This window comes from Desmodus rotundus, chromosome X (assembly GCF_022682495.2).
Source record: "Desmodus rotundus isolate HL8 chromosome X, HLdesRot8A.1, whole genome shotgun sequence".
NCBI classification, from domain to species: domain Eukaryota; kingdom Metazoa; phylum Chordata; class Mammalia; order Chiroptera; family Phyllostomidae; genus Desmodus; species Desmodus rotundus.
In genome coordinates this window covers 82,068,279-82,091,714 of record NC_071400.1, presented here as the reverse complement: position 1 = coordinate 82,091,714, position 23,436 = coordinate 82,068,279, and the positions used below count along the sequence as shown (strand labels likewise).

The window sequence follows — 23,436 nt, the reverse complement described above, 5'->3', positions numbered from 1 at the left end:
TGTTAGAAACCTCAAAGTTATTTTCTACTTCTTTTTTTCTCCCCTGGTATAAAATGGAAAATTATTTAATTAGCTAAACAAAAATGTATTTTGTGGGAAATCATTTTCTCTCAGTACTTTAATAATCAAAATATTAATATAAACTTAGCTCACAGACCCATTACTGTTTTAATTAGTTATTTTCAGAAACTAGAGAGAAACAACATAATTGGCAGACTAAAACACCACATTTATTTAAATCCCTTATTAAAAAAATGTGGCTCAATAACCTAGTAATGCATTCCATTTTATTTGTTTTCTTGCAAATATGAAAAGAGGTAATCACCAATAAGTGGTAATATTTAAAAACTTAGAAAAGATATTAAATGATACTCCTGTGTTAGATGATTGTGTATATGCTTCTTATCTGATGTTGGAAGCAAATGAAATAAAATGGTTTGCCAAATGACTGCATTATTAATCTACCTCTTTTCAGCTAATTGATCAATGTTTGTCATTGCTGCTTGCCAGGTAGGTCACTTGCACTGAAGAGACTGTTGACAGTCCCATATGGCACTAAAGCTTCCTACCACCATTGGTTGGTGGAACCCTGGAAGGGGCCTTTTAGAAAACACGGAACAGTGATCCTTTCCTGCCGGGGAAGGTGGAATGGGATATAAGCATGGCATTGTAGACAGGCATAATTTTGATCCCCACTCAAATGATCTTTGAAACAACTCTGGGCCTCAGTTTACTCATCTGGAAAATAGGAGAGTGTCTTTAAGATGTTCTCTTCACTTGGGGCTCTCTGAGTTCCTGTGAGCTCTGCCGGCGCAATAGAAGCAGCACTTTCTTAACCATAGAAATGGAGGCAGGGGCCCTGAACACCCTCTGGATTAAAACAGGAGGCAGGAGCAATCACAACCAGTATCTAGTAATTTATTTAACCATTCTGCAGACACAAATCCAAAGTTCAAGTGACGCAAGTATAATTGCAGGGTAGGAACCCAAAACGTTATGTATACCTGAAGGTTACAGTCTGTGACTAGTGTTGGTTCCAGAATTGAGCCTTGATTGTTTTCACGTGTGAGGAAGTGTCTGTGGCGCATCACCTTGTGGCCAAAATGACTGCTCACCGCTTTCTGAAATCTGTCAGGTTGACCAGATCAGGAGAGTTTCCCCCACTTTTCAGGTCCCAGGTCTCTTTGAGAATTTATAACAGTTCCAGGTGCGTTCAGTCCTCAACATAATGTGGATAGAGACATAGATACACCTCATATATGCAAATGATTAAGAAGGCTGCCTAGGTCTCAGGTCCATGGGAGACCTGCTTGTCTGGCTAATCACACTCTCCCCTTCCTGTTTCTGGCCTGCGTCCCGATGTCACTCCTCATTATCTCAACCCCAACTGATACCCACGCCAGTCAAGCCACTCAACTGGAAAGTAAATTTCACATCCCTTATATTTACCTCCCTCCTTCAGATTTCTTCTTCTCCCTACTCCTCAGGGCTTCTGTGTTGAAGAACACTTTGTCAATCTAGTGCCACATTAATAGATTTTAGATAGACCTGGGGATTCCAAGTCTCACAGTCTTAACAAGTGAGTCCTAGACTGTGACCTAAAATGTCCCTGTCCCACCTTGGCTGGGTGGCTCAGTTGGTTGGAGCATTCTCCCATGCACCAAAAGGTTGTGGGTTCCATCCCCGGTTGGGGTTGGAGGCTACCCATTGATGCTTCTCTCTCTCTCTCAATTTAATAGGCGGACATATCCTCAGGTGAAGATTTTAAAAAAATAATAAAAAGTAAAATAAAATACCCCTGTCCCTTCCTTCCTCCCTGCCCCCTGATCTTAGAAGCACATAGATCAAAGAGCCTCCAGTTCCCCCAAATTTCATGTGAAACAGGAGTTTTTTCCTGACTGCATAGGCCCTCTATGGCCTGGTTGCTCAGGACTCTTCATATTAGCAGCTAAACAAGAGCTGTGGCTCTCATGGGGAAAGGGGAGTCCATCATGAGCACTCTAAGCTGCAAGTAGCATAAAACCTTGTCTTACAGCAGCTTAAATAAAAATGGGGCTCATTTTCCCCTCATAACAGAAAGTGTGAATGTAGGTGGTTGCTGGCGTTGATCCAGCAACGCAGGGACTTTGGAGCCAGCATCTCTAACCTTCTGAGCTTTCCCTCATGCTTGACTCCTTGTGTTTTTTTTTTCCCCCAGCTCTGTTGAGATATAATTGACATAGCATTGCTTAAGCTTAAGGTATACAGCGTGATGATTTGATACACACACATTACAATGATTACCACAGCAGGGTTTGTTCTTCTTACATAATTACCTTTTCTTTTTTTGTGATGAGAACATTTAAGATCAACTACTCTCTTAGCCACTCTCAAGTATACAATACAGTATTGTTAACTATAATAACCGTGCTGTACATCAGACCCTACAACTTGTTCATCTTATCACTGGAAGTTTGTACCATTTGACTGACATCTCCCCACCCCCACCCCCTTCCCCTGGCAAATCACTATTCTACTCTCTGCTTTTATGAGTCCAACTTTTTAAGATCCCACATATAAGCGATATACAGGATCTGTCTTGATCTCTCTGACTTATCTCACTTAGCATGATGCCCTCGAGTTCCATCCATGTTGTCACAAATGGCAGGATTTCCCTGTTTCTCGTGGCTGAGTAATACTCCAGTGCGTGTGTGTAAAAAAAAAATATATATATATGCTATATTGTCTTTATTCATTCATCTGTAGAGGACAACTACGTTGTTTCCATATCTTGGCTATTGTAAATAATGCTGCAATGAATATGGAAGTGCAGATACCTTTTTGAGACCCTGATTTCATTTCCTGTGGATATATGCTCAGAAGTGGGGTTGCTATAACATATGGTAGTTCTACTTTTAATTTTTTGAGGAACCTCCATACTCTTTTCCACAGCGCCTGCACCAATTTACATTCCCAGCAATAGTGCACATGGCTTCCCTTTTCTCCACATCTTTGCCAACTCTTGTTATTTCTTATCTTTTTGATAATTGCCATTTAACAGGTGTGAGGTGCTAGCTCATGTGGTTTTAATTTGCATTTCTCTGATAATTAGTGATGTTATGCATCTTTTCATGGGCCTGTTGGCCACTTGTATATCTTCTGTGGAAAAATGCGTATTTGATTCCTCTGCCCATTTTTTTTCTTTAACAAACTGTTTATTTATTTTCCTTCAACCTTATTTCCATTCTATTTAAGAGTTTCTGGAAGACCAGCTTAAGACCGCTCAGAGGTTGTTGCTACCCATTCCAAGCCCTGAGCGGTGGGGCCTGCGGGGCAGACTTCAGTAGGAACCGCTGAACAGGCACAGAGGGCGCCTGCGCCTTCAGACCAGTCCACAACCTCGGGCTGAGCAGCAGTGAAGTCAGGAGCCCCAGCCGTCCATCCACCCTGAAATTCCTCCTTGGTCACAGCCTTTTCAGCGAGGGCCTGTTCCTCCTTCTCTGTCTCTGCAGGGTCTCTGTAGAAGTAGACATCATGCAGGACCTCCCATGGATGATCCTGCGAGATGGTGTCGCACATGCGCAGTGCTTCCCAGGTCCACACGGATCACATCACACCAACTGAGTGGGCCCCCTTGTGTTGGAAAGGATGGCAATGTCCACCTAGAGCAGAGGACAGTCTCTGTTACACAGAGTAGTGATAGGCAGGTTAACACAGGATGCCTTAGTGAGAGCCTGGTGGACATCCTGGGATCAGTGACCACCAGAAGTCCCGGCTCCTGGAAGGCTGCTAGGATGTGGTTAGTGAAGGTCCCAGGGGTGAAGCGGCCAGCAACAGGTGGCCTCAGGGGCAGCAGCAAACTGCATAGCTCGCTGGGCAGTGTTCCTGGATGATATGACACTGACATCAGCAGGGTTTTCAATGGCAACAATGGCATGAGCTGCCAGCAGAAGCTTCTCCCAGGTTCTCTCCAGATTTATGATGCAGATGCCATCACTTGTCCTTTAAATTATGTGGGAGTCCAGAACAATGCCGTATGGGCCTCTCTCAGGGTAGCACAGAATATTTTTTTTAAGATTTTATTTATTTATTTATTTTTAGAGAGAGGGGAAGGGAGGGCGAGAGGAAGAGAAACACTGATGTGAGAGAAACATCAATCAGTTATCTCTTGAACGCACTCTGGGGACCGAACCTGAAACCCAGGCATGTACTCTCACTGGGAATGAAACCCATGACCCCTCGCTTTGAAAGACAACACCCAACCAACTGAGCCATACTAGTCAGGGCTCTCTGCTCATATTTTAATAGGATTTTTTTTTTTTTTTGCTCTTGAGTTGTATGAGTTTCTTATATATTTTGGGTATCAATCCCTTATCAGATACATGGTTTGCAATATTTGCTCTCATTCTGTAGGTTGTCTGTTCGTTTTGTTGATTGTAGTCCTACTTATTTATTTTTGCATTTGTTGCTTATGCTGTATTGGTGTTATACCCAAAAAACTGTTGCCAAGACCAAGGTCAAGGAGATTTTCCCCTATTTTTTTATTCTAGGAGTTTTAAGGTTTCAGGTCTTATGTTTAAGTCTAATCCATTTTGACTTAACTTTTTTGAATGATGTAAAATAGGGATCCACGTTCATTCTTCTTGTGTAGTTATCCAATTTTCCCAGCACCATTTATTGAAGAGACTATCCTCTCCCCATTGAGTATTCTTGGCTCCTTTGTCACATATTAATTAATACATGCCTGGGTTGATTTCTGGACTCTGGAATCTGTTCCATTGGTCTATGTTTCTATTTTTATGCTAGTACTATACTATTTTAGTTATTATAGATTTATAATATAGTTTTGAATCAGGAAGTGTGATGCCTCCAACATTGTTTTTTTCTCTTGGGATTGCTTTGACTATTTGGGATCTTTTTGGGTTCCTTACAAATTTTAAGATTGTTTTTTCTATCTCTGTGAAAAATGCTATTGGAATTTTGGTAGAGATTCTATTGACTCTGTAGGTGATTTGGGGTAATATGGGCATTTTAATAATATCAATCCTTCCAATCGATGAACAAGAAATATCTTTACTTTTATTTGTGTCTTCAATTTCTTTCATCAAAGTCTTATAGTTTTTAGTGTGCAAATCTTTCACCTCTTTGGTTAAATTTATTTCTAAGTATTCAATTGTTTTGATGCTATTATGAATGGGATTGTATTGTTTGTTTTTCAGATATTTCATTGTTCATGTATTGAAATGCAACTGATTTCTGTATGTTGATTTTTATCCTGCAACTTTACTGAATTGAGTCACTAGCTGTAACAGTGTTTTGATGGAGTCTTTAGGATTTTTTATATATAAAACTATGTATCCTGCAAACAGGCAATTTTACTTCTTCCTTTCCAATTCGGATGCCTGTTATTTCTTCTTCTGGCCTAATTGCTTTGGCCAGGAATTCCAGTACTATGTTGAATAGAAGAAGGGGAGGTGGGCACTCTTTTCTTGTTCCTGATTTTAGAGGAAAAGCTTTCAAACTTTCGCTGTTGAGTATGATGCTAGCTGTGGGTTTATCATAAATGTTCTTTATTACATTTAAGTACATTCCTTCTATAACCAATTTGTTGAGTGTTTTTATCCTAAAAGTACGTTTATTTTATCAAATGTGTTTTCTTTATCTATTGAGATGATCATAATTTTTATCTTTCATTTTATTAATGAGGTGTAGCACATTGATTTGCATATTCTGAATCATCCTTGCAATCCAGGGATAAATCCAACTCGGTCGTGGTGTATAATCATTTTAAGTGTTGTCAAATTCAGTTTCCTAATATTTGGTTGAGAATTTTTACATTTATATTTATCGGTGATATTGGTCTCTAGTTTTCTTCTAGTGTCTTTATCTGGCTTTGATATCAGGGTAATTCTGGCCTGGTAAAATGAGTTTGAAAGTGTTCATTCTTCTTCAGTATTTTTGAAGAGTTTGAGAAAAATTGGTATTAGTTCTTTAAATGTTTGGTAGAGTTGCCCAGTGAAATCTATCTGATCCTGAGGTTTTCTGTGTTAGGAGTTTTTTGATTGAATCAGTAATCTCCTTACTCATTATTGTTGTTTTCAGATTTTCTATTTCTTCATTATTCAGTCTTGGTAGATTGTACATTTCTAGGAATTTATTTATTTCTTCTAAGTTTTCTAATTTGTTGGCACATAATTGTTCATAGTGGTCCTGTATGATTCTTTCTATCTCTGTAGTATCAGTTGTAATGTCTCTTTCGTTTCTGATTTTGAGTCTTCTTTTTTTTTTCTTAGTCTAGCTAAAGTTTTACCAATTTTACTTTTTAAAAAAACCCAGTTTTTATTTTCATTGATTTTTAAAAAATTTTTTCTGGTCTCTGTTTCATTTATTTCCATTCTCATTTTTATTTCCTTCCTTCTGCTAACCTTTGGGCTTAGTTTTTTCTTTTTTTCTAGTTCCTTGAGGTGTAAAGTTAGGTTGTTTATTTGAGATTTCCTTTTTTTCTTAAAGTAGGCATTTATCATTATAAATTTCTCTCTTAGAACTGCTTTTGCTACATCTGTTAAGTTTTTGGTATGTTTTGTTTCTATTTTCATTTGTTTTAAGATATTTTTTGATTTTCCTTTTGACTCCTTCTTTGATCCATTTTTTGTTCAGGAGTGTGTTAATTTCCAAATATTTATGAATTTTTCACTCACTTTTTCTCTTCTTATTTATTTTTAGTTTCATACCATTGTGGTCAGAAAAGATACTTGGAATGATTTCAATCTTAAATTTGCTAAGACTTGTTTTGTGACTTAACATATGATGTGTCCTGGAGAATGTTCTGTGTGCACTTCAGAAGAATGTATATTCCACTGTTGTTGCATGGAATATCTGTGTATGTCTGTTAGCTACATTTCATCTAAAGTATAGTTCAAGTCTAATGTTCCTTAATTGTTTTTTTGTATGCTCTGGATGATGTATTCATTGTTGAAGGCAGGGTACTGAAGTCCTCTCCTATTATTGTGTTTTTGTCTATTTCTCCCTTCAGATCTGAAGTTATTTAGGTGCTCAGATGTTGGGTTTATATATATTTATGATTGTTATACCTTCTTGATGAATTGACCCCTTTATCATTATATAATGACTTTCTTTTTCTTTTGTTACCATTTTTGGCTTAAAGTTTATTTTGTCTGATATAAGTATTGCTACCCTTGCTGTCTTTTAGTTTCCACTTGCATGGAACACCTTTTTTTATTCCTTCACTTTGAGCACATTTATGTCGTTAAAGCTGAAATGAGTCTCTTTTAGGCAGTAAAAAACAAAAACAAAGCAAAACAAAAAATGTATTTGGCTCAGAAAAAATTAGGGAGGTAACATTTAGGCACAAACTCAGATCCATCCAGCTGCTCTGTGCTTTTTGATTGGGCAATTTAATCCATTTATCTTTAGAGTAATTATTGATAAGTAAGGACTTACTAATGCCATCCTAGTAGTTGTTTTGTTTTCTCATCGTGTAAATTAGATCTCCCTGTCCTTGAGGTTGGTTACTGGAAAATTATTATGATCCTTCCGTGGTACCATCATTTCTTGATTTACCATGTTCCTTGAAGTCTTGCATTGTTGTCATCCCATTTGAAGTAGCAGTCACATCTTCCAGTATTCACTGACTGCCTTAGGGAGCAAAATACCTTCTTCCAGCAGCCTTACTAGGGTTCTGAGGCTTTTCCAGATCTTCTGTGGATACACCTGTTCCATGCTTCTTGCTGTATGCTTCTTGCTCCCTCTTGTGGCAAAATTCTTAAGCTTGTATGCCTTCTGTTGATCCTGCAATGCTGACAGCCTCCCTCTTTCACCAGCCACAGGAGGAAAGCTGTAGGTGTGTAGGTGTAGGTGTGGCACAAAGTGCTGGACGTACCCATGGCCCCATTGAGGGGATTTCCAGGTGAGGTGTTTCCAGCTGCTCCTGGGAGGGCTTCTTGATGGAGTCCTGGACAACTCGTATGATCTGCATCTCTTGAATGTCCTCTGAGTGTCCTATCTGCTGCTTTCCCAGCCCATCGGCTCCCTAGTCTTGCATCTCATAACTCAGCACTCTGATGGAGTGAGAGAGAGGAATGGGTCTCTCTGGCAGCATCCAGCACAGCTTGGGAAGCTAGGTGCTCACTCATGTACTCCCAGAGGGAGAAATCATGGGCCAGGAAGGTCTCTCTTGGCGCTGAGCTGTCCCATTCTGGGAAAGGGTGATGTGGGTGAAGTCAAATTGTTCCCCTTACCCTCTCTAACGCATTCAAACATATATATATATATATAATCTCCAACAGTATGTTGCAACTTCTCTGCTGGAAAGCTGTATTTCCACAAAGGCTCTCTTATTCATGGTCTAAGACTGTGTTCTTCAGGGGCTCCTGGACCATGGCTGCGAGGGGCTGGAGTTGGTTCATGGGCCCTGCACTATGCACAGCCAAGACCAAAATCTTTCTGTTTATTATCTGGAATGCATTATCTTTAGAATATTATCCACATCTTAGAAACAAGAGATTTGAGTTTGTGCCTAAATGTTACCTCCATAATTTGTTCCAGGCCAAATACGGTTTTTTAAATCCAGGTGACAGGTGTTTTGAGTAAAGATGCAGATAGTCTGTCCACATGGTTAGTCACTAAGACACTTACCATGAACTGCTATCCCCAGCCTCCCCACCCTCTCCTCACTGAAGTCACACTGAAACCAGGCAGAGCCAAGAACTGGGAGGTTCCGGGCCACTAGAGCCAGCCATCCAGCTGAAGTCAAGAACTTCTGAGCTGGAGCATGCTGCTTCTTACATTATGAGTCCAGTTCATTCAAAACGAGGAAAATGAGGCTAGAACATTTTTAGGAGAAAAGGCATACAGTTTCAATGTGTACCAAAAGATGCCTCTGGTTTTTAAGACTTGCCAAGACTTTCCTGAATGTCCGTCTTAAGCAAGTTAATCAAGTAGAATGTGTCTTTGGGATATGTGTCCAAGTCCTCTAAAAGTCCCATGTGTTCCTTTTAAGCATAATGCTTTCCTTCCTACCCATCCCTGTTTGAAGTAAAAAACAACTTTAAGCGTTCTTCCCCCCCCACCCCCAACGGTTTGATTTCCCAGAAGCAATTATGAAAGTCTTGCTCCTTCCTCACTTCTCTTGAGGCTAAATACCCTGTCTCTTTCTAGTGCTTGCTCCTCTCTTCCCTCTGGGCTGCACTTCTAGAAGGAGAATGGAGGGAGGTTCTTGGGGCCTTAGAGAAGACAGGAGAGAATATGGGAGACGGCGTTTTCCAGATGAACACTGTGGTGTTGTGCTCTGGGATTCTGACGCTAGAGAGAGGGGCCCCTCTTCAGCGTTTGTTCTCTGAATTTTAAAGGATATTCTCTTTGAGCTCCAGGTGGTGTGGCTCAGTGGATTGAGCACGGGTGTGTGAACCAAAGGGTTGCCGGTTTGATTCCCAGTCAGGGCATGTGCCTGGGTTGTGGGCCAGGTCTCCGGTAGGGGGAGTGCAAGAGGTAACCACGTATTGATGTTTTTCCCTCTCTCTTTCTCCCTCCCTTCCCCCTCTCTAAAAATAAATAAAAATAAAATCTTTTTTAAAAAGGGATATTCTCTTTGAGAAAGATACTTAGAAAATATATACTGGAGTATTTAGAGTCACAATGCATGCAATAACTCTCCAATGACTCATATATGCATATGTGCTTATCTGAGTCATATGTGCATATGACTCATATATGTGCATATATGCACACATATATGTATATATTTACATATACTCAATTATTTGAGAGTAATATGTATATATATATATATATATATATATATATATATATATATACAGACACACACACAAACACACATACACAGTATGTCCTCAATGTCATCAATAGATTCTGTGACTTTAAGAGAAACGAGGTATAGTAAAACCAATTTTACCATAGGTTAATTGATGTAAACAAGATTCCTATAGCACCTCATCAACGTTATAACAAAGTGACATTGAACAAACAAAATGATGTTAGTTGAGGACCTACTGTGTGTGTGTGTGTTCTGTCTCTCTCTCTATATATATGTATATGTATATATATAGAGAGAGGGAGAAGGAATGAGAGTACAAATGATAAAGCAAATGAGGCAAGATGATAACAATAAGTGACCAATGACTGACTCCGACTATGGATAAAGGGTCAGCTGTCCTATGTCCTATCCATATTCTTGCAGCTCTTCTGCATGCTTGAAACTACCTCCAAATAAAATGTTAAATATAAAATGTTAAAACTACTCCTTTTAAATGAAGTTTTTGTATACAACCATCTACTTTTTATACCACGCCACTCACTTTTTCAAGAAGTGTGGCTTCTGAGCGACCCCGTCCCCCTGAGCTGTTAGATGGAGGGAAGGAAGTTGTTGAGGCAGCCTGGACCTTTCGTGTCTCCTTTCTTGCCCATTCAGCAGTCCACTCCTCAGAAAATGGGTCCCCTGCCCTTCCCCATCCTATCTCCAGACAAATAGAAACTGATGGAGCTTTCTTGCTCCCAGCATTTGCTTTATCTCTTCTTTCCATGTCTTAGCTTTGCTTGCCTTCCAAGGCGGCACACAGCACACCCAACAAGGGGCCAGTGTGAAAGGGCTCCACGAAAGGCAGTCAGTGCTGACTGCTTTTCTCAGCCACTTGTTTTTCTGCTGTTAACTTCTATGAGAGTGACAAAGAAGAGATCATTCAAGGAAAAGGAATAGGTGGTGGAGGCTTGGGCCGGTAGCATAAATACAGGGTACAGCACAAATAATGCCCCTATTTATTACAAAATCTTTTATTATAAAATTATAAGCACGTAATTCTGTAACATAACAATATCACACTCAAGCACACCATATGACATATTAGGTGAAATGTTCAAATTAAAACTATAAATTATTGCACCCATATTATTACCTTACCAACCACACGCAAGCAGGCGTTACTTCTGCCGGACCCTATATATTGCAAAAGCTGCCACAGATTCTTCCTGCACCTGTATGCATGCACCTGTTCAATGTGGCCTTGCAGAGCCTCCCATTCAGAGGTGGCCTGTGTCTCTCCACCCCCTGGGCCGGCTTTGTGACCCAGCAACCTGACCTCAGCAGAGGCCCGGAAGCCCATGTGCTAGGTAGGACTCCTTTCGCTATGCTTGGAACCCTGAGACCACCATGTGAGTGAGCCGGAGCTGGCCTGCTGCGTGATTGAAAACACATGTGTGGCAGGGTCATCCCCATCACCTGGCTGACACTGAGCCAGTTTGGAGACATGTGAGTGAGGCCATCCTAGTCCATCCATGCCCTGCTGAGCCACCAGCTGTCCCAGGCACAGTGTGAGTTCCACAGAGGTCACTAAAGTGGCCCAGGCAAAAAGAAGTGCCCTAGCAGCTCAGAGAAGAGTGACAAGGAATACACATTCATTGTTTTAAGTCACTCCGTTTTAGAAAGGATGGGTTTGCTGCGAGAGCTAACTAACAGGGCTGGTCCCCCTCCAGCACAAGTGCTGTATTTAGACTCTGAGGCCATCACTTCAGCGTCATGTCACATAGAGAGCTGCCTTGCTTACCTAAATGTTTGGCTTTCTCTGGCTTCCCTGTTGGTCAGTTGGGCTTCCAAAAAGTAGTCACTGGTCAGAAAAAAAGAACAGGAGAGTGTCGTGGCATGGAACATTATGATTAATTTATTTCTGAAACCTCTACTTCGTCTGACCTAGTATGCTTTCTCCCTAGGCTGGGAAATCATTGTCCTGAAAGAAGTAGTCAATTTTACATTATAGAGTGCCATTCTCTTTAAGAAACCAAACAGTTAAATGTGCATGCGGCTGCTTGTTTTGATGACAGGTTCTATCTAGAGGGTGATATCTTTATCAAGAAGTAGTCAAGATGTAGATGAGCACCAGAGGAATTCCGGGAAAAGCACCCCTCTGCTGTATATTTCATAACAGCAATGGCCCCATCTATCTCCAGAGAGGGAAGGAGGCGGCAGCTGGAGAGGGTTTTGTAGTTCTGTGAATAAAGGTTTATTACTTTCCTGTACTTTCCATCAATCAGCTCAATGTTAGGAGAGCTAAAAAGAAAAGAGCAAACCTAATGTTTGTATCTGCTCAGAAACTAAAACAGGCAGAATATTCCCTCATTCCTGACCTTGAAAGTAACTTTTTCAAAGTTGGGTAAAACCGGGGAACATTATGTGATTAGAAATGGAAACTGGCAGAGAGGATCTTTGGCTTTCAACATCAGCTTCAACATTTCTCCAACTGTACAGTCCAAGTGAGCAAATATTTAGGGGCACCTCCTTAGTGCTGGGAGCAAGGTCAAGGATGCAGGGAGCACCGCGATGGCCAAGACACGGTGTCTGCCTGCCAAGACACGGTGTCTGCCCTCGCTAGATTCCCAAAACAGTAGGGAGTATAATACACAAGCAATGCGTAACAGAGGGTGTTAGAATCAAAGGACAAACAAATGAAGGGAAGGGACAGATTAATTCTGACTTTGGGGCCAGGATAACTTAACAGAGTAGTTGGGCATTTTGCAAAGGAACTTGGTTTTCATAGGCAGAAATGCAGGGGAAATGGCTTCCTGAGAGAGGGGAGAGCTGGAGCAGCTGCCTGGAAGGAGGAAGCTGTTTCTTTAGGAAGCCCCAGAGTCTTTACCCCAGGACTATTGGAGGAGAGAGAAATAAATTTGCAGCGTGTTTCAGCCATTGTCTAAAAACAAAGTGGTGGGCCCTGGCTAGTCTGGCTCAGTGGATTTAACGGTGGCCTGCAAACCAAAGTGACGCGAATCCTAGCCAGCAGGATCCGTTGTGGTTGCTATATTCAAATACACACGGACTACAGAAATCCTATGGAGAAAAAGGGGCTGCGTGGCTGCTCTCCAAGTTAAAAAGAGGGCCCCTGACCCCCGCCTGGACATGCCTTTATTGTTTTTCTGGGCACATTACATTGAGGGCGATCCTCATTTACTATGCACAGGTTCACCACAGGTGATTACCTTTTAAGGAGGACAAAGGAGAGGACACTGCTAATTACTTCAAAGAGAAGGATGTTACAGCTCAAGGGGGAAGTTGCTCACACTCCATACTTGGGTGGTTTAGTACAGACTTTAGGAAGATGAAGATACTCAGTAAACATTTGTTGCCTCAATTCAGGGTGAGGGAGTTTTAGCAAGAGCAAGTCTCATAGCAGTCTAGGTACAATGCAGGCCTGATTTTCCAGGGGAGAACCTATCCATGGACGTGGGTCCTGCCCGCCAACCTCACTCCCCACTGGCTTTTCCGAGTGGAGGCTGAACCACATTTCCCACGCTTGGAACGATTCCCCACACCAAAGGGTCATGGATTTGATTCCTGGTCAGAGCACATGCTTGGGTTTTGGGCCAGGTCTCCAGTAGGGGGTACACAATAGGCAACCACACATGGGTGTTTCTCCCCCTCTTTCTCCTTTCCCCTCTGTCTAAAAATAAATAAATAAAATCTTTAAAAAAAAAAAGCAGAGGCCAGATATTCTGTAGAATACTCCTCAATTTGGGTTTAATCTTATGCTTCCTTATGATTAGACTCAGTTTATGCGTTTTTGACAAAAATACTGCCTGAGTGACACTGATCCTTCTTGGTGCCTAACAACAAGAGGCATATGATGTCTTTACTATTCTCAGTGAATATGGTGATTCTCTAAGTCATCATTTCATCTAGATTTATTAGTTGGTATTAGTTAGCATGTCAGAACTCTTTCATCTATCAATCTATCAATCAAGAGGGATCCATAGATTTTAAATTTTTTTAGTGGGTTATAATTCATTGCTACATGATATATTTTGACATTAAATTTTCCCAGATTTAGCTAGTGGAATCCTCTTCAAGGTGACTTCTGTGTACTTTTGATATTCACCATACATTTCTGAGCAATTTCTCATTTTCTGACACACACACAATAATGTTTCGGGTTCATCTTATAGTTTCTATATCCTAGCCCTGGATCAGCCTTTTGTCCAAGGATCCTTGATTCCTTTCAGTGAGAAATGATATTTAGAGACAAAGATTTAGAGCTAGGTGTTCTCATTGCTATCGTGGTTTGACCTTTTGCACTTGTAGAAGTTGGTAAACCGTGTCTGGAAGGCTGTAGTCTTTACATTGGATTCTCGAGCTTGAAGTCAGCAGCGCAGGCAATTGGGAAGGAAAGATAACTGTAAAATGGGGTGGAGCAAGGACAAATAGGAACTCATGAGGAAGGACTAGAGCCTTGTCAGTTTCTCATGGCCTAAGACTACAGCTTTGGTGATGTGGCTGTTCTACAGCAGGAGCTGACATTCTCTGTTATGGAGCAAATCATGTACCTGGCCCAGGAGTCACAGAAGCAGAAGGTAGATAAGGTGGAAGGTGGAGCAGCTGCAGGCCCAGCTACTGCCCTCCACCAAGCAGGTGAGACGACATGTAAGGGACAAACTGCAATATCACCTGGTGCCTCTGCACTGACCTTTAAGGCGTAATAAAACAATATCACTTTCTGACTTTCACAAAAATGTCTCCTGTAATCAACCCTAACCAGAAAGCTTTAGAGAAAGGAATTCTGGGAAATAGAGATTAGCCTAGGCAAGTCAACACATTACAAAGCCACTACACTGTTCAAAGTTAGATTTATTGTTTTCCTATGCCCTGTTCCTCAGAAAAGAGCTCTTCCTACAACCCCTTGTATTTTGGGATATACTGCTACCATCACCCACGTTGTCTAACCTGGGAATTTCTGAGTCACCTCCACTTCTTTTCTCTCACCAACCCTCCCTCCCTCCCTCTCATGCCACATCCGGTCAGTCACCAAGTTTTGCCAATGCTAAGTCATCCACGTTTTCTCACATTTATCCTCTTCATGCAATCCCATATCTTAACCATGTCTCGTCTGGTCCATGGACTAGAAGCACTGGTTCCTCCCCAGCACATTCATCTTCCACATAGTCACTAGGATGCACTCTCCAACATTTAAATCAATCTAATCGTATCATTTCCTTACTATATGTCTTTCATGGATCTTTTTAATCTACAGATAAATAAAAAACTCCCAAACATGTCGATTGGATTATTATTACTAATTCTTCACTGTCTTTATAATAGAATGATACATCCCCAGGCTTTGCCACGTGATGTTGCAGTTCTTGCTGTGATGTGAACACAGTGTACTTCCCTATCCCATGCAACCTACATTGGTCAGTGGAATTTTGGCTGATGTGATGTGAGCAGACTTTAAATGTACTTATATGGTTTAGACCCTTCCCTTTGGCTTCAACTACTGTCAAGACAAATGCATGCCCAGAAACGTATGCTCCGTACAGATAGCCGCAGTTCCGAGAATGAGACATATGGAGCAGAACTTGGTCTGCGGCCTGGAGCCAAGCTAGGCTGAACCCAAGCAGGCCCAGCAAAAATCAACCCAAATAAGCCCTGACTGGTGTAGCTCAGTGGGTTGGGCATTGTCCTGCAGAGCAAAGGGTTCACGGGTTCTATTCCCAGTCAGGGCACATGCCCGGGTTGCGGGCCAAGTCTCTGGTTAGGGGCATGTGTATGGGAGGGAACCGATCAATGTTTCTCTTTCTTTCTTTCTCCCTCCATTCCCCTCTTTCTCAAAATAAAATAAATAAATAAAATCTTTTAAAAAATCAACCAAAATTAGCCAAACCTCAGCGTACTCACCTGTGATTTAGAAAATAAATCATGAGGCCGATGTGGCTCCTGGTGAAAATGAGTCTGACACCCATGAACTATAGTGATCCTCATTCTTGCATATTGGACACCTGCTCTTTTCAGGCCAGGATGACTTGCTCAGGCACCCAGGCAGTGAATGGGCAGCAGAACTAAGATTCATGCGTGTCGTAGTCCAGAGCAGTGTGTGTTATTCTCACATTTCCATTCTGTCCATCTGTTCTCCAGGCACAGAGTGGGATTTCCCACGCATGTCTATGAAGGAAGCCTGCACTTCTCCATCTACTTTTGTAGGTCAAATCTCAGGCTCCCTTTTATGTATAACTGACAGTATAATAATGATTAGTGTTTGTTGAGTGCTATGTTCCAGACACTGTTCCAAGTTACTCACTTATTCTTCACAATAACCTTATGAGATAGGCACCATCGTTATCACTATTACAGAGGAGGAAACTGAGACACGAGAGGCAAATAGCTTGCAAGGTCAAACAGCGAATCACAGATCCAAGATTCAAATATGCTCCTAACTGCTCTGCTGAATTCCCATCCATCGTTACTGGGCCTCTGTGTCACTGGACTACTCTGCACGTGCCTGTATTACAACTCTGCACATTTCATGATGATTATTTCTACTACTATTTTCCTACTTCACTGTGGACTTTTAGAAGTCAGGAACTCAATTTTAGGTGTCCTTCTATGCCTGGTATCTAGTAAGGTGGCTGGCCCAGAGCTACTTCTCGCTAAATGTTTGTGAGTGCTATTTGAACTGCCTTGTCATCAGTCAAATTTCCATTACAAATTGCTGGAGAGCTGGTCCAAATTGCCTTTCTCAGAAACATGAAAATGATACAACGCATTTTGAGAGTGATTTATAGAAAATCATGTATTTCATACAGTTGGAAAGGATACAATGATAAGAAAAATTTCAAATTTCCCCTCAGGCACTTGCCTTTTAAACATCAATCAAACAATCAACATATCATGATTTAGCACTTCCTATGCATCAAAAACAGGCCAACCACTTATTCTAGAGGTGGCTAACTAATTACATTGAGCTCTGGTGGCTGTGTTTTGTTTGTTTGTTTTAGATCCAGCCTTGTTTTTGTGTCTTTGAGCAGCTGGGATCAATGCATATGGAAAGAAGTTAAGATAAAATAAAAAATTTTATCTGACAGTCTTTTCTGGAAGCTTCAATGGCCCTGGGAGAGTTTATTGATTCCTAAAGGAAAATTACAATTCTCTTTTAAGGAAGGGTGAAATAAAGGAGGATTTAGTGAATAAAAGAAATCAGAGCAATTAGCATAGCCTTTTAAAATCTGGGATTAGCTCCATTGATTAGATAGCTTTAGAATTGTTGAAGGTAATGGAAATTATATACGTGAGCTAGACAGGAAATAGGTCTTCCAAACAAGACCCGCATATATTATTTATATATTATTTATTTATTTTTAGAGAGAGGGGAAGGGAGGGAGAGAGAGAGGGGGAGAAACATCAATGTGTGGCTGCCTCTCACTCACCCCTTACTTGGGACCTGGCCCGCAACCCAGGCATGTGCCCTGACTGGGGATCGAACCAGCGACGCTTTGATTCTCAGGCCCGCGCTCAATCCACTGAGCTACACCAGCCAGGGCAAGACCCTCCTTTTTGAAGAAAAAAGTGCAGAGTTGATATTCAGTCATGATAGTGAAGTGAGAATTTCTGAAGGTTTCAGTGTCATAGGAATAACATTATTTTTTCTTTATAATGGTTAGGTATTCATAGGCATGTGTTGACATTTTGGGGACCACATACAAGGTACCTGGTTAGAACACAATAATCAAAACAAAAAGAGAAACTAGAGGCAATATTTATTCACCTTATTACACCTGTGAAAGTGAGCAGAGAGGGTGGCAATGTTAAGTAAAATCTCGTTCTTCTCGAAGTTCAAGGTTTGTTGTGGGTTATTTGCTTTCAATAGATGTATGAATATTTTTCTTTGGTGGTGGGACATTTTTGGCAGATTCCTTGTCCTATCCAAAGTGAAAAAAATGAGTACAATTAGGATCCAAATGTTTTGGCCCAGTTCATCAAGAAAAAAAAATAGATGAGCAACATTTTCTTCCTTAGGGTTGACTTCTTACCAGTTTCATGTGAATACACTTGGTGAAAAAAGTGGATTTTTGAATGGCCTAGTGATTTGTTTGGTCAAGTCTTGCCTGGGTTTTAGAGAATTAAAACAGATGCACATTTCTCTTATCATATGCATTTGCTGTATCAACAGAATGGTTCATATCCCAGATGTGGGGAATGCAATTTAAGAAAAGTAAGTCTCAAGGTTGAAACAGGAATATAATGATGAAAAACATAATTGAGGCAAGAAAGCACAGAGCTCAGTATTTTGTTAGTTGGGGTAATTTTAAAAATCATATAGAAAGAGGAAGATTGTGCTTTGGTGGTTCTTTGTGTGGTGCGATAGTACAAGATGAGTGGTACACATTTAGGGTACATGCAAAATCACATTGTAATGACCAGGTGAGAGAGCCGGCTTTGCACATAGGCCTTCACTCCCCATCTAAGTCAGGTATTTCATCAAAACACATGCTCTCATCTATTCCATTGTACAACCACTCGTTTGCTTTATGTGCATTCATGTATTCATCAATGTGTATTGAGTCTGTACAATCTGCTTGGTTGAGGACACGATGACTGTTCTCTGTCCCCAAATCTTTCACTTCCACCATCTTTCCTTTTGGGTAGAGGTCACCATCTGTCTTGCCTTTAGACCTGGGCACAAGGTATAGGGTTGCTGCCCTGGGACCTGCTCTGTCGAGGGTCCTTTTTGGGTCCTCTTTTGGTCACAGCCCTCACCAGCAGGTGAGGAGTCCATGGGACCAAGGAGATCCCACTGAGAGATTGTGTCCACCAAGAGACTTTTCACTCGCCCTTCTAGACCAAACTCTGGGTCAGGGCCAGTTTCATGGACAGGCAACCTGTGCAGTCACAACAGGGCCCTGTGCTCAGAGAGACCCACCCTTGGTCTAAGGCTCTGCTGTTCCTGTCTTGAAATTCTTAATAATTTTATCTTTGAGCTTGTGTTTTGTGAATGAAGTCCAATGTGACAGTGGACATGCAGGCGAGCAGAGGAGAGACATGCTGTCCCCTATGTGCTCCATCTCTGCTGCTCATTGCCGCCCCTTTAGCATATAGGGTTTGCAGTGCCCCGTGAGCAAGGAATGCTGGTGGGCCCACATGCGTGGGAGTTTAGTGAGACTCAAAGCAAGCACAGGGTAAGCTTGTTACATCTATGACTGAGGAAGTGAGGGAGCAAACTGCTTTCCATTTGAATTAGAACTTGGCTTTGAGTGCAGAAAGAAAGTAATTCTAAGAAAGTATGAATGACCAAGGAACCCTGTCATATCCTTCCTTACTCATTGATTTGTCTGTGTTAACTAACTGCTTTTGTTGAAAAATGAAGATACAGAAAGTAAGGGAAACATGGGCTAAGACGTGATTCCTGTTTCTTTCAGTCCTTCCTTACTCATCAGTACACAGAAGGTAGAGGGTACTGATAGGATGTGCACATATCAAGAAGTGAAATAGAAACAGTTAAGTTAATTTTGTACAGGCTTCCCATTGTTCTGGTGAGAATGAAATACAAATGCATATACTGGTTACAAAACAGGAGTTGTATAATTTTGGTGATTCTTTTTTGTTTTTTAAAAGATTTTATTTATTTATTTTTAGAGAGAGGGGAAGAGAGAGAGAAAGAGAGGGAGAGAAACATCAGTGTGTGGTTGCCTCTTGCGTGGCCCGCAACCCAGGCATGTGCCCTGACTGGGAAACGAACCGGTGACCCTCTGGTTCACAGGCCTGTGCTCAATCCACTGAGCTACACGAGCCAGGAGAATTGGTGATTCTTCATTTGTGTTAAAAGCTCTTATGTTTCCCTTTAAAACTAGCATTGCATAATATAAAGATGAACAGTAAAATTCATGCTAATAATTTAATTTTTCTTTACTTAGAATGGCATTACATAGTAAAGAAAGAGCACCGTGACAAGTTGAGAGAGTCCATGGAAGAAAGGAAGCAGCTTTATATTTTAGTAACTTTAACAGCAATTTTCCCCCTACTTTCAGAACAAGGGGCTTTGCATCTTCATCTTGCACTGGGCCACACAAATGATGCAGCCAGTCTTGCTGAAGGTATCTGGGACTCAAGACTCCCTTGTTCAAAGGGTCCTTACCCGCCTTCCAGACCTTTTCCCCAGATACATCCTTCTGAGGGCAGACGGCATCATTGCTCTGTGCACTCCTAGGTGAGGGGATGCCCAAAAGGCCACTGTTGGCACAGCTGCAGAAAGAGCTTGAACTTGCAGCCTGGGACACCCACTACATGCTGCTAAGTTTGGGGTTGTCTGTTATGTGGCAGTAGAAGCAAAAACACATAGATTGTCTTTTTCTTTTCTGTTTCCTGCACTAAACTCGGAGAGCATGTGGCACCCTGTTCACTGTTACATTCCCAGCTACAGCAGGTCCTCAAGTAATGTTTTGTTCAACATCATTTTGTTATAATGGTGGTGAGATGCCATAGGAACTTAACTCTTGTTTATATCAACTAGCCTACGGTAAAACTGGTTTTGTTATTCGTTGTTTTGCTTCAAGTCGCAGAACCTGTCAACATTAAGTGAGGACTTAACTGTACTAGCACATAGCCTGACTCCTAAGAGGTCCTTAATAAGTACTTGTTAGGTTAGTAAATGAATGAATGAATGAATGAATAAACACGAATAGCAAAGTCCCTGCCTTTGATGGTTCAAAATGTACAGAAGGGAACAGGCAATAATAATATCATGAAGTTCAATTTGGTAACACAAGTAATAAAAAATAAAAATGAATGACTAAATAAAGATAAGGTAGTGTGGGCCTACCTAACTCAGCTTTGAAACTGTCTAGGCCATTGGTGCTCGACTTTGGGTGAATATTGAATTGTTTAGGATTTCTTTAAAGCTAAGTAATTATGATTTAGTTGGCCACATCCTAGATCAATGAAAATCAGAATCCCTGGGAATGGCACCCCAATAGCAAGCCCTGCTTAAAGCTCCTTGCGTGTTTTGAAGACGTGAACCACAGCATTAGGCTGGGTTATGAAAGATTAGCAGAGTCCAGGGATACGGTGGCTGGAGTAGTCAGGGTAGGACGATGCCGTAGTAAAAGAAGATGGATTGGAGGGTAAGTAACTTCCTTAAATTTTTGGAGCCTCATTGATCTCATCTGTAAAAAACGGCTAAAAATATTTATCTCATAGGCTTGTTGTAAGGATTAAAGAGATGATTCCTATAAAGTGCCCGGTTCATAAGAGGTGTAATACACAATTTATAGCTTTTATGTACACAGTTGCTGATGACTTGTTTTTTGTGTGTACGTTGCTTGGAGTGTAGGGAATCTGTCACCAAACCTCTGAGCATTTCTCCAGGGAGGCAAAGCACGCTAAACAGCTCTTTCAAAGTGCTATGTGGAAGCAGAAGCCAAACCTCTCTCCCAAGGCCCAACAGGTTTCTGGCCCCTTGTTTCCTAGTGGCTAGCTTCCTTGTCACTGATCATTAGGTGTTGCTCAATTTTTTATTATGTTTCTCTTTGTGAACTTGATTTTCAGTCTACTTCCTCTGGCTTGGTCAAATGCATTGCAGCTATGTTCTTAAAGGGAAATCAGAAAAGATATTCCCATTAGCATTTCTCAATAGCTGAAGGACTCTGTCGTGCCTTATTTCACTTTGGGGTCCTAAGATGGAACTTAGGGATTTCAAAGGTCTCAGGAAGTTGAATCTGTATGAACAAGCCTGAGTGCATGGATGCCAGGGAACAATTTGTACTAAATCCTTTGATCCAGACCTTCTAGGAATCAGAGAGGGAGGTGGACCAGCTCAAATTTAAAGGATTGAGACGGATGCAGATTCCTCAATGGGCCAACGTGGCCCCTAAGTACAGGCAGTTAGGACAGTGCTTCTCAAGCCATCTGTGGTCAAGGATTAGATATTTTAAAAACTTTCCAGTCCATAGGAAACTGGCAGTTTTGTAAACGTACAATAAAACTAAAATGCTACAAAAATAAAATAAGAAACAAAGATAAAATTCAAGCTTAACTGTTTCATGAGATTCAACAGATATCAAATTACATTTCACTTCAAAAAATAAAAAATAAAAATGAATGACAAAAAATAAATATAATCAAAGCAAATATAATATAAAAGGAAAGGAATTACAGAAACCATGTTTATGAATGTGTACATATAGGCGATTAATATAATCACTATCGCACCTAATTTTTGTTATTCCACAATCACAACTAAAAAAATGAATAAAGTAGCAATTCCCCATATTAAATGCCTATGCATTTAAAAAATATTTTATTTATTACTTTTTAGAGAGCGGGAAGGGAGGGAGAGAGAGAGGGAGAGACACAGCAATGTGTGATTGCCTCTCGTGCATCCCCCAACCGGGGACAAGGCCTGCAACCCAGGCATGTGCCCTGACTGGAAATTGAACTGGTGACCCTTTGGTTCACAGGCCGATGCTCAATCCACTGAGCCACACCAGCCAGAGCCATTTTTTAATTTTTATTTAAAAACTTAAAAGAAATTTTTAAAAAGATTTTATATTTTTACTTTTAGAGCGATGGGAAGGGAGGGAGAAAGAGAAGGAGAGAAAAAGCAATGTGCAAGAGACACATAGATCAGTTGCCTCTCACTTACCCCCGACTGGGAACCTGGCCCACAGCCCAGGCATATGCTCTAGACTAGGAATCGAACCAGTGACTGTTCATTTCACAGGCTGGCCCTCAATCCACTGAGCCACACCAGCCAGGGCCCCATGCATATTTTTGACCAAACATTATTTGAAGTTTTGATGTAACAAATGAGCTTGCTTCTTGCTTCTTAGCTAATCAGTGGGAGGGATTTACCCCCAAGCCAACTGGCTGCACAGATGGGCTGTGACCCCCGACCAAAGTAGTAGATAAGCTGTGCAGGGGCCCACCCCACAGGGCAGGACTTAATTCAGTAGAGCTCTGGTGTCCACTGAGTCCACCCCCTGAGTGTGTTGCTGTGGAGGTGGTTGGGTGGTGTTTCAATGTGGTCCGCTGCCCACCAGGTGCACTGGCTCTGGGGCCTCCTGGGAGGTGTTAGCCAAGGTCAGCTGCTGCTTGTGTTCTGCCCAGGGCCACCCAGCTTGAGCTACAGAGTGATCTGCAGATGGCTGCTACTTGTGCTAGGCTTGGAGGTGCCCAGGAGAGGCCAAACTGTGTACCATGCACGGCTGCTGCTAGTGCCAGGCCTGGGGCCACTTAGCAAGGGGTATGGGGCCTGCTGAGGTCAGATGCTGCTTGTTTGAGAGAATTTAGGAAAGTCTGATGTGTAAGCCAAGATAAACCATCTGTACAGAAAAGGCACTGGAAGCAGCTTGGGTGGGCCTGCAAATTTGGTGGGGTAGGGTCTCAGGGAATCACCAGGGTGGGGCAAACAATGATAGCCAAGTCGATGGACACTCAGATATGGCACCCTACTGCTGTCTCTGAGCAGGGAGGGCTCATCAAAGGAGCAATGGCCTCTGCCAGCACTTCTGTCTGGGAGAAAGCTGTCCTCACCCCAGCTCTTGCCCTGATAGCCAGATCTTACTATGCCTCAATTCCTGCTGGTATTTATAGCCAGAAGTTATGGAGACTTTTCTTCCCAGCACTGGAACCCTGGGCTGGGGAGCCTGGTGTGGGCCAGGACTCCTCGCTCC

At 41.6% G+C, this 23,436-nt stretch overlaps 1 pseudogene; it reads right to left on the bottom strand.

Moving 5' to 3' along the window:
- Window positions 1-3,252: 3,252 nt before the first annotated feature.
- LOC112302016 (small ribosomal subunit protein uS2-like) lies at window positions 3,253-7,975 on the bottom strand (annotated as a pseudogene).
- Between the last annotated feature and the right edge of the window lie 15,461 nt (window positions 7,976-23,436).